Here is a 17426-nt window from a genome sequence, read left to right as displayed (position 1 = left end):
TCAAAGTTATTCCTTAATAGCTAAGGGAAGAGAATCTCAGGATCGAAACATAAATAAGTTAAGAATCTTTTAATTAAGGTATTTAACTTCATTTTGTAGGGAAATAAGAATTAGTAATGTGCATTTACTAATTAGAGATTTTCCGAGAGATTTCGATCATTATTTTTGGACAGAGCATTTCCAGGAATTATGAAAACCGAATTTGTGCTTTAATGAATATCTTGAGAATGTTTTCGGTTTTGGAAATTCCTTGGTGTCCAAACTTCCTTGTCTATAAATACTTGAAGTTTTCCTTTCTAGCAAACTAATCCTTCGTAACGACAAGCTTCCTCTTTGTTGTGTTGTTACTGGTGTAGCCACATATTCGGAGAGGAGAGTAACCTAATTAGGTGAAATCTCTTACGGCCGTGCAGTTTAAAGTCTTATTTGGGATTGAGAAGCTCTAGCGTATAACGTTGGTGGGAAACTAGATAATTGCGGTTTATCTTTTGTTTTCATTGATTTGATTAACGAGCGGTGGTTGAATTTTGATTGCACCTAGTTTGTTTATGCTTAAGAATCTTCTCTTCTGATATAAGATTCACTCAAACTAGTTCAGAGTTTCGACAGAGATCTTTAGACTGTTGTTAGTTCTAAATATGATCTTGTGATAATTCATCGTTAACAGACTCCGTTCTGTGCGTGATTGATCACAAGAGATTCAAGTGATTGTGTGCAGGTTATTATTGAAGATCTAAGAAGATTTGAAGACGAAGAAGATATTGAAGATTTCTGATTTGTGGGTTCATAATCTTTGGTGTGCACAATACTTGTTTCGGTAAAAGAGGATCCAACTAATAATCGGTTTATCCTTGTGATAGATTGGATTGATTAATTGAGTAGATCGGCATCAACACAATTCCTTGGATTAATAGTGTTGTTGGCTTAGTCTTAAACGATTACTTAGGTAATTGAATATAAGATAGATCTAAGGACCTGACAAAGGAGTTTATGTTAAGATAAAAAGAAAAGCCTTTGTCCTACTCATATCACTTGGTTGAATAGAGTTGATACCAAACAGATTTGTTGTTCCTTTACTGTTTGGAATACGAACCAAAGGAATTGTTCCAAGTACGTGACTAAGGTCGAAGGCGTGGGAATACAGACGGAACTAGGTGAACTATAGGTTTAGTTGCTTGGTCTCAACTATACGAAGTTAGGTGTAATTTTGTGTAGTTGTTGATGGTGGATTTTCATTTAAGGATAAAATTGTAAAGGCCAAAATTATGTGCTGACATCCTGTAAAGGATAAAGCCATTAATGAGTGATGAATACTTCTTCACTTTACTAATTCACCTAGAATGGAGCATGTAGCAACAAATCCCATATACCCTATGAATTTATAGCATTATCAATTAATGCATGACCAGCCTTGTATTTCTTGTGTTGTTCCCGCAGAACTCTCATTATTAGTGCGACATGACGACTGAGTGTTACTCTCAGCAGAGTAACACGAATCTCCAAGTATTAATAGTGAGGCATGCACGAAATACGCGTACAGGCTACATCTCTCGGTGTGTTATACTAACCCGATTGAGCATATTTGAATCTGAACTGTCCATATCAGTCTCAGAAACAATCATGACAACGCAAGTTGGCCGCACGATTTAACCAGCCTAGACGATCCTCAGCAGGAGAAGGCTACTACATTAATGACAACCAGCAGGCCCACTTATGCCCTGGTCGGTCGAATACCTATCATGCCTCCCAAACTACCACCGAACACCAGCCTGAAGTTGGACGTCCAGGATGGTATGGAGCGTCTTGGAGGAGTCGTACGAACAAAGGCCGCCTACGGCAGTCTCAAATTCATCACGTCCGTCCAATTTCACCGGCATAGTTGGACGGCGTAGATCGTCCCATGGACGGTTGGACAAGCGTTGTCCTGCACACCGGCGGGCCCCCTTCACGCCTGCATAATCGATCCTCCCCTGACCTAGCCACAGAACCCTGTACGGTTGCCCGAAGTTGGGCCGGCGTGAAAGCTTAAAGGTTCGCAGGAAATTCCACTAAAGGTCCCAAATTGATCACGACCATCAAATTTCACCGGCATGATTGGATGGCTTAGATCGGACCCATAGCCACCAGGAAGGTATTGGCGCGTTCACCACCGGCTCAACGTGGGCCCATCATGGTCGGCCTCCTCAAAGGAGAAGCGTGGCTTGCCAATTCGTCCATCCAAAGCAGTGTGGACGTGAAACCCTAATTAGGGTTTGCGGAACATCACATGTGTCGCAAATCAGTCTCAACCATCCATCTTCGCAGGTATAGACGGAGGGTGTAGATGTAGATTCAAAGGGTCCAGAGCATGTCAACACAATCACCATGGACCCTCCTACATACATGACTAATCGGTCAAGACCAACTAAGGTTGGTCGTCTCAATTTGTGCGCCCAAACTAGGCATGGCCGCGCGTTTTCAATAGAAAATCGATCTCGACCACTCAACTTTGTCGGAAAAATTGAGTGGCTTAGATCACATCTTCACGGGACAGTGAGGTACGGACGTGTACACTGTCCTGCCGACTTCACGCCTGACTGATAGGCCAAGACCGACCATGGTTGGTCGTCTCGAAATGCGCGCCCGAAGTAGGCACGACGTGCTGTCTTCAATTTCTTTGTGGCATGGGATTTCTGTCGCAAATCAATCTCAGCCGCTCCTCTTTTCCAGATGAATTGAGTGGCTAAGATCGCATCTCCATGGGACAGTGAGGTACAAAGACCTACACCAGCATGTCATCTACACGCATGCCCAATCGGTCCTGCCAAAAACGTGTCCCATGCTTGGATTCGACCAAGCTAAAGGTTGGTGTTCGAGCACCTCCTAAACCCTAATCCGACGGTCGATGTGGGTCGCAAGCCATCTCGTCCGTCCAACTTCACCAGCTTGGACGGAAAGCCTAAGATATGAGTTAGGTGACCAGTGAGGCATCACCACGATCACCGTCCACCACTCTTCCACACAAAGTGATTTGCCAAGTCAGGACTTACCTGTACAACCTCCAAACGATCACTCGAAGATGGTTGGACGTGATGCTATTTTAAGATGCTTAATCCGCGACTTACTCCGTTAAGCCTTAAAACAGCGATGCTTCACACATGCTGAATATATTCGATGCATTACCTACATAAAATACACACGATACTTCACAAGTATCGACTTCCTAAATAACTTAGTTATTTAATCTAGCATCACATGCTACTTTTTGTGGGTCCCACGATCCACACATTCGAGACATCAAACATGTCACAAACTTGGGGATACTTACTGGGGTATTGGTCTGGCGGATTACAACGTGCAGAGCACAACGCGCCATCACAAGAACGTGTCAGGAAGACATGGACGGTTAGTGATGATGGGAGAAGTGGGCAAGACTGATCGTGTGACACTAACACACGCGACTTCACTACTCCATCACTCCACATTCTCCACTTCCCATGAGAGACGTGGGTTAGGCTCAATGACTTGTATAAATAGGTTCTCCTCCCTATTTCCAAGACAGAATAAGACAAAACAGAAACCAAGTGTTGATACAATCGTATCCAAACACCAGAACTAATAGCTTACATTCTTCAAGCCAGTTCAGCTTTCTGATACAAGTCATACACATCCAACACCTTCACAATCTCAACACCTTCTTCGCTTCCCTCCCTAAGATTAACCCCATCTCCTTCACTTTGTGACTGAAACAAGTCTGGAACAGCCATTTCTTGGTTTAGGCCAGAATTGTACAGATTGATTTCTCGAATCACAAGCACTCCCGTGCAGTGCATTTGTTTAGGGTTTAGATTCGTTTCTCATTCACACACCCAAAATTACCAAAACCGGAAGAAATAGTTTTCACCCATAAACAATTGGCGACTACAGTAGGAGGTTAATCTCTCGGTCGTAAAGTCAATTTCTTCAAAATCCGATTCAACTTTATCAATTTCGAAAAGGGTATATCTTAGGACCAATTCAATCATCAATCCATTTCAAGATGGTAGAACTCAGGTCTAGATCAGCAATCAATTCTGATGGAGTTAGTGTGCATAGCACTCTCGGTATTGATGTACCTGTCAGTGGAGCTATTGTGGTCAAAACATCTCTTGGAGCCGTCACTTCTACCACCAACGCCAGCGGAGCAGGAGATGTTCCAGTAAGTGTAACGCATCCCATCACCAGAGCCAGAGCAGCCGCGAAACCCGACATATCCTCAAGTGTAACGCCTCCGGTGGTCACCAGAGCAACAGATTCCACTCCTTCATCAGGAAGAGGAGCCGGAGGGACGAGAGGAGGACCATCTCCCATTACCATCGTAGACTTGATGGAGTGGCAGGAAGTTCTTGCTAAAACTCAAACGGATATGGCTACAACTCAGAAAGAGGTACTCACTTTTCTTAAACCATTAACTGATCGATTGCCACAAGAGCCGCGACAGCCCCTGGAGCCAACAAGGAACGCATTCAACGCACCCGGAGAAGGTACTTCAGCGGCGCGGGCCTACACGGACCTGATCAAAGAAGCAACCTCAGATATGAGCGGTCCTGTCATGGAGACTCCTACACCGGGGACTGATCCTCACAATGATCCTCCTCAAGTCAATAGTTTCACTATGAACTAGAGGCCAGATCAGGAAGCAGTTTCTCTAGGAAAGTTTATGCGAACTTTTACACCTCTCGAAGAATCAGCGGGCGGAGACGTTTTGCTGCAATCAACCAGAGGAAGCTCAAAACCGTGCCCTACATGTCACCGCACGCATCAAGGATTCAGAGTTCAAGAGGGCCCTTATCAACACAGGAGCGTCTTCGAATGTGATTACTCTCAAGACTCTCAGGACATCCAAGGTTCGCCAAGGAAAGGTCGTACGGAAGCCTACTACAACGACGAGCCACGAGAGGAAGTACCGGATGCTCCACGACAGATGCAGGGCGGTACCAATTCCACAATTGATGAGCTCGAAGTGGTCAACATCGGGGATGAGAATATCCTAGGCCTATCTCCATCAGTTCGACCTTGTCTGCGGAGGAACACACGATACTTGTGCGACTTCTCAAGGAATACCAGGACATATTTTCCTGGACGTATGAAGAAATGCCAGATTTAGATTGGTCACCCATCATCTACATGTCATACCCGGATCCAATCCGGTTGCAGTTCAGACACGAGGAAAATGGACAGATCAGGTGTTGCATGGATTTCAGAGACTTGAACATATGCCGCCCCAAAAACGATTCTCCTCTACCTAACATCGACATGTTAGCAGATGCAACCAGCGGACACGGCATGTTCTCCTCCATGGATGGATGTAGCGGCTACAACCAGATAAGGATATACGAGCATGACGAAAGTAAGGTAGCTTTTCGAACTCCTCTCGGAAATTTTTATTATACTGTACTGCCATTTGGTTTAAAGAATGCCGGTGCAACGTATCAACGCTCTATGACGGCAATCTGCCACTGGAGACGATACCTCAAGAGAGACGCCTCAAGAAGATAACGATGTGCACGCGTCATGTCGAGCAAAATCCGAGAGAGTCACTCTATCAGACGATGGTGCATGTCTATCGTGCTATGTTGGAGAATCTGCGCTTTTGGTCATCCTTTGGACTTCGTGAAGCTGTTGAACGCTCATCTACAACAGTATCTTCCCTACTAGAAAGCACCAGTTTCGCTGAAGCAGCGAGAGGAAATCCACCGAAATACAACACCCTGTGCGTCCAAAATTGCCAACTTCAACTCTAGTACCACATGCATGACTGCCGCAATAATGAAACAACGTCCAAGATATTCCATATCTGGATCGACGGTAACTACATCAATGAGAGACGCTTTCAGAATTTTTCTCCCGTGGAAAAAGTAGTTCTGTTACCAAAGGAGATTGCACCTGGGACTTAAGAGGGTGCCAAGTTCGTACAAGTTGCCACCACGCCTCTCCCTACCAGTCTCTTCTGATCACAGCTGCTGCCAAGAACTGTTGTCGCTTGTCGATTGATACCATCCAGAGCTTCACCATATCAACGACCATTACGTACAAAAGACCCATCGGGCATACAAGATAGAACCATGTAAACCACGCTTGGGGACTGAGGCTCAGCACGAAGTTCCTTCACTGTCAGTCAAGGACTTCTTCAACACGAGAGAGATGGTCAATCAAGAAGCATGGAATTCACAAAAGTAAATCAAACTGAAGAGGAAGCCACTTCAACGCTCCCACCAGCATAAGCTGCTTCAATGGTCTATTCAAGAGCCGCCTCAACGCTCTCTCCGGGACCCACGTTCGCTTCAGAATCCTGCTTCACTGCTCTCTCCATGAGACACCTCCACATTTGCTTCAGAAGCTGCTTCAATGGTCTATTCAAGAGCCGCCTCAATGCTCTCTCTGGGACCCACGTTTGCTTCAGAATCCTGCTTCAACACTCTCTCCAGGAGCCGGTTCAACGTTCGCACCAGAAGCCACTTTAACATCCTCTCGAGCCATTTCAACACGCAAGATACATCAATAATCTGCGCTTTGGTCAAGTTATCTTTGATGTACTCATTGCTCAACATATGTCTCATCCATCCTTCATAAGGGCCCAGCGGAGCATGAAAAACCTTGAAGTCGATAGGAGAAGGGTTATCTTGTGGAACAGATATTTTCAGATAGTTGAAAGGGCGCGGTGAACAACTCATCATCTATGTTCGACATATCTTTGAAGTTGTCAACACTCCCTGACTTGGCATCAACATTATCCCCAGAAGACATCTTAGCAGGACCCCTTTTGTTCATCCTACAATAAAATAAAAGCGGGGGAGCCAGTACTTGTATGAAAACGCATGGGATGTGTAGTCACGCACGACAGGACATACATTCACGTTAAAATACACCAGGATGGGCAAAGCAAACAAGGCTGGTATTGGGCCACTTCAGCAAACGAGTCCGGTGTTAGTGAAGTCCGCAAATCCGGTGTTGGTCGAGATCGCAAGGCTAATATCTCATCACGCAAGCAAGACTGATATCACGTCACGCATGTAGGACGATATTGGGTCATGTCAGGACGGTATTGGTCAAGGATGATCAAGGTCACAAGGATGGTACTGGTCCACGTCAGCAAATAAGGCTGGTATTGAGCCACGTTAGCAAACAAATCCGGTGTTAGTAAAGTCCACGAAGCCGGTGTTGATCAAGGTCACAAGGCCGAAAGAAACAATACAGCAAGGCCGGTGTCGATCGAAGCAGCGATGTCCGTCAGCAAGGTCGGGGTTCGTCAAATCAGCAAGTTCGGTGTTGGTCAAGGAGCAAGTCTGGTGTTGGGGTGAGGAAACAGGTATGGTGTTTGGTCGAAGCAGGAACAACCGTCCCCAAGCAAAGCCGGCATGCGGCGGGTCCCACTTGATCAGGCACAGCCAGCCCAGATTGGTCGAAGCAGGCACAGCCGGTCCCAAGAAAAGCAGGCACGCGGCGGGTCCCACGTTCGAGCAAGGCAGGCATAACAAACCCACGTTCGATCAAGGAAGGCATAACAAGCCCACGTTCGAGCAAGCAGGCGCATGATGAGTCCCGCGAACGAGCAAAGCAGGCGCAACAGTCCGTTGAGCAGGCACATCAGGCCCACGCTCGAGCGGAGCAATCACGAAGCAGGCTCTCGACCGAAGCAGGCATAACAAGGTCGATCGAAGCAGGCAAGACCGACATCATGCTAGGGGAACGCTCGTCTGGACGCCTCTTGAACGTGACATGCTCCAAGGACAGGACGACTCGTCTCTCCTGGTAACATCTAACTTTGTCTCATAAGTTTTATCTGTATATGTCACCATCTAATGCCTACCCCACAATAGTGTAACCATTATGCGCTAGGCAGGGGACTTAATGTTGATGGTGGATTTTCATTTAAGGTTAAAATTGTAAAAGCCAAAATTATGCGCTGACATCTTGTAAAAGATAAAGCCATTAATGAGTGATGAATACTTCTTCACTTTAATAATTCACCTAGAATGGAGCATGAAGCAACAAATCCCATATACCCTATGAATTTATAGCATTATCAATTAATGCATGACCAGCCTTGTATTTCCTGTGTTGTTCCCGCAGAACTCTCATTATTAGTGCGACATGACGACTGAGTGTTACTCTCAGCAGAGTAACACGAATCTCCAAGTATTAATAGTGAGGCATGCACGAAATACGCGTACAGGCTACATCTCTCGGTGTGTTATACTAACCCGATTGAGCATATTTGAATCTGAACTGTCCATATCAGTCTCAGAAACAATCATGACCACGCAAGTTGGTCGCACGATTTAACCAGCCTAGACGAACCTCAGCAGGAGCAGGCTACTACATTAATGACCACCAGCGGGCCCACTTATGCCCTGGTTGGTCGAATACCTACCATGCCTCCCAAACTACAACCGAAAACCAGCCTGAAGTTGGACGTCCAGGCTGGTATGGATCGGCTTGGAGGAGTCGTACGAACAAAGGCCGCCTACGGCAGTCTCAAATTCATCAAGTCCGTCCAACTTCACCTACATAGTTGGATGGAGTAGATCGTCCCATGGACGGTTGGACAAGCGTTGTAATGCACACTAGCGGGGCCCCTTCACGCCTGCATAATCGATCCTCCCCTGACCTAGCCACAGAACCATGTACGGATGCCCGAAGTTGGGCCGGCGTATAAGCTAAGGGTCGCAGGAAATTCCACTAAAGGTCCCAATTTTTTCACGACCATCCAATTTCACCGGCATGATTTGATGGCTTAGATCGTACCCATAGCCACCTGGAAGGTATTGGCGCATTCACCACCGGCCCAAAGTGGGCCCAATATGGTCGGTCTCTCCAAAGGAGAAGCGTGGCTTGCCAATTCGTCCAGCCAAAGCAGCGTGGACGTGAAACCCTAATTAGGATTTGTGGCACATCACGTGTCGCAAATCAGTCTCAACCATCCATCTTCGCAGGTATAGACGCAGGGTGTAGATGTAGATTCAAAGGGTCCAAAGCATGTCAACACAATCGTCGTGGGCCCGCCTACATACATGACTAATCGGTCAAGACCAACTATGATTGGTCGTCTCAATTTGTGCGCCCAAACGAGGCATGGCCGCGCGTTTTCAATAGAAAATCGATCTCAACCACTCAACTTTGCCGAACAAATTGAGTGGCTTAGATCACATCTTCACGGGATAATGAGGTACGGACGTGTACACTGGCCTGCCGACTGCACGCTTGACTAACCGTCCAAGACCGAAGTAGGCACGACGTGCGGTCTTCAATTTCTTTGCGGCATGGGATTTCTGTCACAAATCAATCTCAGCCGCTCCTCTTTGCCAGACAAATTGAGTGGCTTAGATCGCATCTCCATGGGACAGTGAGGTACAGACACCTACACCATCATACCGTCTACACGCATGCCCAATCGTCCCTGCCAAAAACGTGTTCCATGCTTGGATTCGACCAAGCTAAAGGTTGGTGTTCGAGCACCTCATAAACCCTAATCCGACGGTCGATGTGGGTCGTAAGCCATCTCGTCCGTCCAACTTCACCAGCTTGTACGGACATCCTTAGACAAGAGTTAGGCGACTAGTGAGGCATCACCACGATCACCGTCCACCACTCTTCCACACAAAGTGATCGGCCAAGTCAGGACTTACCTGTACAGCCTCCAAACGATCACTCGAAGATGGCTGGACGTGATGCTATTTTAAGATGCTTAATCCGCGACTTACTCCGTTAAGCCTTAAAATAAAGATGCTTCACACATGCTGAATATATTCGATGCATTACCTGTGTAAAATACACACGATACTTCACAAGTATCGGCTTCCTAAATAACTTAGTTATTTAATCTAGCATCACATGCTAATTTTTGTGGGTCCCACGATCTACACATTCGAGATATCAAACATGTCACAAACTGGGGGATACTTACTGGGGTATTGGTCTGGCGGTTTACAGCGTGCAGCGCACAACGCGCCATCACAAGAACGTGTCAGGAAGACATGGACGATTAGTGATGATGGGAGAAGTGGGCAAGACTGGTGGTGTGACACTAACACACGCAACTCCACTACTTCATCACTCCACTTCCCATGAGAGACGTGGGTTAGGCTCAATGACTTGTATAAATAGGTTCTCCTCCCTATTTCCAAGACAGAACAAGACAAAACAGAAACCAAGTGTTGATACAATCGTATCCAAACACCAGAACTAATAGCTTACATTCTGCAAGCCAGTTCAGCTTTCTGATACAAGTCATACACAGCCAACACCTTCACAATCTCAACACCTTCTTCGCTTCCCTCCCTAAGATCAACCCCATCTCCTTCACTTTGTGACCGAAACAAGTCTGGAACGGCCATTTCTTGGTTTAGTCTAGAATTGTACAGATTGATTTCTCGAATCACAAGCACTCCCGTGTAGTGCATTTGTTTAGGGTTTAGATTCATTTCTCATTCACACACCCCAAATTACCAAAACCGGCATAAATAGTTTTCACCCATAAACAGTAGCGGCTTAATCCTGAGAGTATTCAATTCTGGACAAGGTCCCGGGTTTTTTCTGCATTTGTGGTTTCCTCGTTAACAAAATCTTGCGTGTCATTTACTTTATATTTCCGCATTATAATTGTTTTATTATAATTAAAGTAAATTACACAAACGTTAATTCCTATTTACTTGATAAGTGAATCCTATTGTGTTTGGTTAAGTCTGAACCTTTTTATCAAGTAACATACTTCGTTGTTGTATTGTCTCGATCTCGTATCCATAGACGATCACACGAAGTGTGAACCAATTAGTTGTATTGTATCGACTCAGTCCATAGACAATCACTTTCGGAGAAAGGACTTGTAGGTAGGAAAAGTTTTGGATTGAGGTATATTTGGGTACCCTCGCCTTTTCAATTGGTATCAGAGAAGGAAAACACGAAAAGATCTAACAATATGTGTTTGGTGCGATCCAACCTATAAGAATGAATCTAATGAGTGATTCAATTAACGTACCGCCAAGATTTGACGGAACAAAATATCTATGGTGGAAATCTTCTATGAGATCTTTTCTTCAATCACGAGACTTTAATACTTGGTTATTAGTCGTCAATAATTATATTCGTCCAAAGATAGAAAATTCGGAAACTGAGTTTAAACGCTTAGTAGATTTTTCGAACGAACAAAAGACACTTGCAAAGCAGAATTCAGATGGTTTGAATGCTATTATTCATGCTGTAAGTAGTGATTTACAACATCATGTGTCAACATGTCAAACTTTGAAATAAGCTTGGGATAATCTTCAGATCGTATTCGAAGGAAATTCATCAGAGAAAGAAGCTAGATTTCAAACTCTCACTTCCGATTGGGAAACCTTTGAATGGATGACAACGAAACTTTTTAAGAGTTTCATATTAAACTCTCTGAGATAATTAATGCTTCTTTCTCGTTATGAGAGACTATTTCTGAAAAAGATATAGTATGCAAGATTCTCAGATCGTTGCCATCTAGATACGATTCTAAGAAGCATGCAATCATAGAAGCAAACGATCTTTCAAATCTCTCACGAAGCACACTCATTGGTAAGTTAAAGATCTTTGATCATGAATCACAGTCTATTCAAGGTAAAGGAATCACTTTTAAAGCTGCAAGAATTCCGAAAGCTCCAATGGAAAGGAATAGACAGATGAATGATTCAGATGAACATATTACAGAAAATTCTGATGATGAAATTGAAAAATTATTGTCATTAATTACTAGACAGTTTTGAGATCTCTTAAAGAAAACAAACAAGAGATTCGTTAAGGATACTTATCAATCTTCTCGCCCACATGATCGAATTCCTGTCAAAAAGGATCATGAAGAAGAAGATGAATATCAGCCGTAGTGCTTCAAGTATAAAGGGTTTGGTCATATTGCTAAAGACTGTCCCAATCTTAAGAAATACACTGGAACCAAGGCATTGGCTGTAAATCTAGATGAGACCTCTGATTCATACGATTCGGAAGAAGAGGAAACAACTAATATTGCATTAATTGGAAATCTTATTCCTTCCCCCTCCATTAGTAATTTACCCATTTTAAGAATGGACATATCTTCCGATGTTATTAAATCACCTAATGGTAAAGGGAAAAATAAGACAAGATGCAAAAACTGTCTTAAAAACAGAATTGCTAAGAGTTGCATATGCAATTCCAGTCAATCTCAAGATACTTCGTTAGTTCGGGGTAACAAACGGACATGTTTTCATACTATACTAGATCAAGAACACTCTGGTTGTTCAAAATTCCATAATGAGAGAAAAACTCATACTAATGCCACTTGATCGGTATTAGAATACTTTCCTCACAACGTGTGCCAATTCTTTGAGTGAGGAATAAGAAAAATCAAGGCACTTTGTGTAGATTATGGAAATAATATCTAGTATTTGAAGATATTTGATATATTCGTGTTTTTAGGAATATTATATTTTCGGTAGTATGAAAAGTTATAAAAAGATCCTTCTTGGTCATTCCTTATCCGAACTATGGGTCTGGATCAAATGGTTTCTCTGGAGAAGATGCTAGATCAGAAAGATCATCTTAAAACTAAGTCTGGATCGTCCCTTGATATTAAGAGTAAAATCAGAAAGGGAGATTGGCTTAGCAAGAAGGAAAGAGAGAATACTCTGAAGAAAGATCAGTGTATTGAGGTTTTGACACACTTTTGTGTTCAATCAAACACAGAATTACATTCTCTTGCAGAATCCTTCACGAAAATTTCTTATCTGCAAGAGATTCTGGTCAAGCAACAAGGTTTTCTACTTGAAGAAATTCAAAAGATGAAGAGTATAATCCACCTTCATTCAACTCTGATATGAAGGACTAGGTTGCAAGAGAAAAATAGACATCAATTTTTTATTTCTTTCAATGATTGTATTGTTCTATTATGAATAAAACTATTATGAATAAAATTATTTGATTTATAAATTTTCTTGTGATAGTTTTCGGTTTACATAGACTGTGGTTGAATGCTTTTATTTTATTGCGATGTATGTTTATGGGATGTCTGATTTCGGTTTTACTACCATAATATTAGATCTCATATATTGTGAACCCTTGTGGTTTGAGTGACTTTTTGATTTAGAAGGATTAAGTTCTAGCCCATGTTGGTAGGACTTATCAAAGAATCATGAGGGGTTCTGGTAGAAGCAATATGTGAAAAGTCACAATATGTTGAATCGGTTTTGGTTTATCATAAAAGCATATGTGTTTCGACGGTTTTCAACTTTTGCTTGCAATTGTTAAAACCGATTTTCAACCTTTCTCTGGTAAAGGTTGGTTTATTCTTTTGTTTTTTGCATAAGGATGACAACATGATGATATTTCGATATCAATTTTCCCTAGACGAAGATGCAATCATATTGGAGAAGTGGATGCGAAATTTGAGGTAACAATCTTGTTAGTTAATTGTTTTCCTATTTAAGAAAAGCCCGAGTTTATATCATATATATTTATTGCTTTTGCTTAACAAAATTTTGGTTCAATTGATGTTTATTCCATGATGTGTGTATGGATGTGTGTGATTCAATTGGTTCCGGTTAAGAAAAACTATTGTTATCTTTCTTTATTGTGTGGTATCAATTGTTTAGGCTTATAAAATTTCGGTGCAATTGCGGTGTTTTAATACTTATGTTGTTTCAATTGCTTCCGGTTGAGGTGAATAATTATGCAAGTTGATTTATGTTGGTTTGTATGAATTATTTATGGCTTAACGAAATAAAAGGTGTACGGGATGAGTTGTTTAGTCCAATTCGATTTCGGATAAGAGAAACTAAGTTAATTTTGAACTTAGTTAGACTTATCGAAGTGAGTTTTCGGTCATTCAAGTCTAATCGAATGCCTTAACAAGAAATGCTAGTTAACTAACCTAGTATTTGTCTAAGTTTATGGATAAATAAAACCTGATGAGAAAAATAGAGTTATCTTTATTTTGGTCTTATCGAATTAAGCGGTTGTTTTTGAACAATCGGTTTAGGAAAGGGACTAAGGTTCTTAGTTGATTTTTTTTTTGCTAAACTAAAATGGAAAAATTGTTTCGGACAATTGTTTCCTTGGTAACATATCAAAATAAAACTACTTGTAGTTTCGGTTTTTTATATTGGTTATCAGAACATGGTGTGTGGAACCCTCGGGCCTAACTCTACAGGTTGCAAGTCTATTTTGAGATTTGTAAGATTCTTTTCGTGTTGTCCTTTATTTTTTCGTTTCTTTTTCATTTTGTGACAAAAAGGGGAAGAAATATATGGAGTAAACAAGTGATACTGGCATTGATTTTATATTGATTGGTATCGCTAAGGGAAAGAACATTGGTGCTAAAACGTTTTATCTAACCGAAAGAGTGAAAGCACAAACTAAGGGGGAGTAACATGTCATATGAAGTGGTATGACAAAGGCGTGTGGTTTAACAAAGCTAATATTCTTTTTCTTTGTTATTATAATGTCAACATCGGCATTTTCAAGGATTGAATGTAAGCAGTTTACTGTGTTGTTGAATCGGGAATCAAGCGTATGTGTAATGACTTCTTGTAATTTTTTTATCCATATGATGTAAGAGTTTTGTCACTAAAAATGACAACGGGGGAGATTGTTAGAGCATTGCTCGGTTGAACTCACCAAGCGCTGGTATATCAAGTTTGGTTGTCATATTTTACTGAATCAAAACTCATCTTAAGAGTCGCTTGATTATGTACTAGAGTCAACTTCGTATAGGTTAGCTTGAAAGTATTAGGATATGAGACATTACAAGTATTGCGGAGTCTTGAAGATGTGAAGAAGCAAGGATCTACAACAACAACAATCATCCTTACACTTGAGGTTAGTGATATTTGACTTGAACTGTTTCATTCCCTAACTTATCTTTCAAGTCGTGCATATTGAAAACAAAACTGCGAAGCATATTTGAACTCTAGATAGACATAGTATTAAGGAATACAATACGAGGTTTATTGCTTAACCATTAAACTTTGTAAATAAGACATCGTCATAATCATTTGAATGCTATTGTGATTATGTATGGGTATGAGGTGAGGATTTCATCCTAGGGAACAATGTTTTACATGTGTTCTAAGGAAGTAAGTTCATAAACTTGTTTGTGAACCGAAAAGGAAATTGCCAGGCGTTATTGGTTTTGTTATTCATTTCATATCTTATGAAAAACCAATATGTGTGATTGAGTATAACCATTCACGACTTGTTGTGTTCTTGGTAGAACTATTCACAAAGGCCTGACTTATGTATTGGTATGACTTTTATTAGTGAAACCGATCTTAAATAATCACCTGAGATGGTATGATCGGGTTTGTGATTTTATGTCTGACCAAGTATGGGAGAGGGGAACCGATCCTAGTAAGAGGTGTATTACATCACAAAGGGGAACCGATCCTTGTATGAGGTGCAACAAGTTTCATAGAAAAAAGGGGAACCGATCCTATGAACATGTGCAACACATCTTTAGGAAAAGGGGAACCGATCCTATGGACATGTGCAACACATATAAGTTAGATACCATATATATGTGGGGAACCAATCCTAGTATCTAGTCAACCGAATTTTGGAAAGCTAGTGTGACTATGCACATTACTCACATGGAAGGTAGAACCGAAACTTGTTTTGGTAGAACCGATAAACCCATGGTTGTGATTGAATGTTATTTGATCAATCACATAGTTCTTGAAAGTCGGATGAATCAATTCTAAACTTGTTTGGAAGTGTGGAAAATCGGTTTCGAGGTTGTAAGTGTGAAAGAGAACTTACAAAGTAAGGATGTCGCCATACTTTGAACATGTGCTATGAATGTTTATTATTTAATTGTTCAAAGTTATTCCTTAATAGCTAAGGGAAGATAATCCCAAGATCGAAACATAAATAAGTTAAGAATCTTTTAATTAAGGTATTTAACTTCATTTTGTAGGGAAATAAGAATTAGTAATGTGCATTTACTAATTAGATATTTTCCGAGAGATTTCGATCATTATTTTTGGACAGAGCATTTTCAGGAATTATAAAAACCGAATTTGTGCTTTAATGAATATCTTGAGAATATTTTCGGTTTTGGAAATTCCTTGGTGTCCAAACTTCCTCGTCTATAAATACTTGAAGTTTGCCTTTCTAGCAAACTAATCATTCGTAACAACAAGCTTCCTCTTTGTTGTGTTGTTACTGGTGTAGCCACCTATTCAGAGAGGAGAGTAACCTAATTAGGCGAAATCTCTTACGGCCGCTCAGTTTAAAGTCTTCTTTGGGATTGAGAAGCTCTAGCGTGTACCGTTGGTGGGAAACTAGATAATTGCGGTTTATCTTTTGTTTTCATTGATTTGAGTGACTAACGGTGGTTGAATTTTGATTGCACCTAGTTTGTTTATGCTTGAGAATCTTCTCTTCTGATATAAGATTCACTCAAACTATTTCAGAGTTTTGACAGGGATCTTTAGACTGTTGTTAGTTCTAAAGACGATCTTGTGATAATCCATCGTTAACAGACTCCGTTCTGTGCGTGATTGATCACAAGAGATTTAAGTGATTGTGTGCAGGTTATTATTGAATATCTAAGAAGATTTGAAGACGAAGAAGATATTGAAGATTTCTGATTTGTGGGTTCATAATCTTTGGTGTGCACAATACTTGTTTCGGTAAAAGAGGATCCAATTAAATATCGGTTTATCCTTGTGATAGATTGGATTGATTAATTGAGTGGCATCAACACAATTCCTTGGATTAATAGTGTTGTTGGCTTAATCTTAAATGATTACTTCGGTAATTAATATAAGATAGATCTAAAGGACCTGACGAAGGAGTTTATGTTAAGATAAACAGAATAGCCTTTGTCCGACTCATATCACTTGGTTGAATAGAGTTGATACCAAACAGATTTGTTGTTCCTTTACTGTTTGGAATACTAACCAAAGGAATTGTTCCAAGTACGTGACTAAGGTCGGAGGCATGGGAATACAGACGAAACTAGGTGAACTATAGGTATAGCTGCTTGGTCTCAACTATACGAAGTTAGGTGTAATTTTGTGTAGCGGATTAATCCTGAGAGTATTCAATTCTGGACAACGACCCGGGGTTTTTCTGCATTTGCAGTTTCCTCGTTAACAAAATCTTGCTGTGTTGTTTACTTTATGTTTTCACATTATAATTGTTTTATTATAATTAAAGTAATTTACACAAACGTTAATTCCTATTTACTTGATAAGTGAATCCTATTGTGATGGTTAAATCTGAACCTTTTTATCAAGTAACATACTTCGTTGTTGTATTGCCTCGATCTCGTATCTATAGATGACCACAAGAAGTGTGAACCGATTAGTTGTATTTCCTTGACTCAGTCCATAGACAATCACTTTTGGAGAAAGGACTTATAGGTAGGAAAAGTTTTAACTTGAGATATATTTGGGTACCCTCGC

The sequence above is a fragment of the Papaver somniferum genome, chromosome 3, assembly GCF_003573695.1.
Source record: "Papaver somniferum cultivar HN1 chromosome 3, ASM357369v1, whole genome shotgun sequence".
Taxonomy (NCBI): domain Eukaryota; kingdom Viridiplantae; phylum Streptophyta; class Magnoliopsida; order Ranunculales; family Papaveraceae; genus Papaver; species Papaver somniferum.
This window is presented reverse-complemented; position numbering follows the sequence as displayed.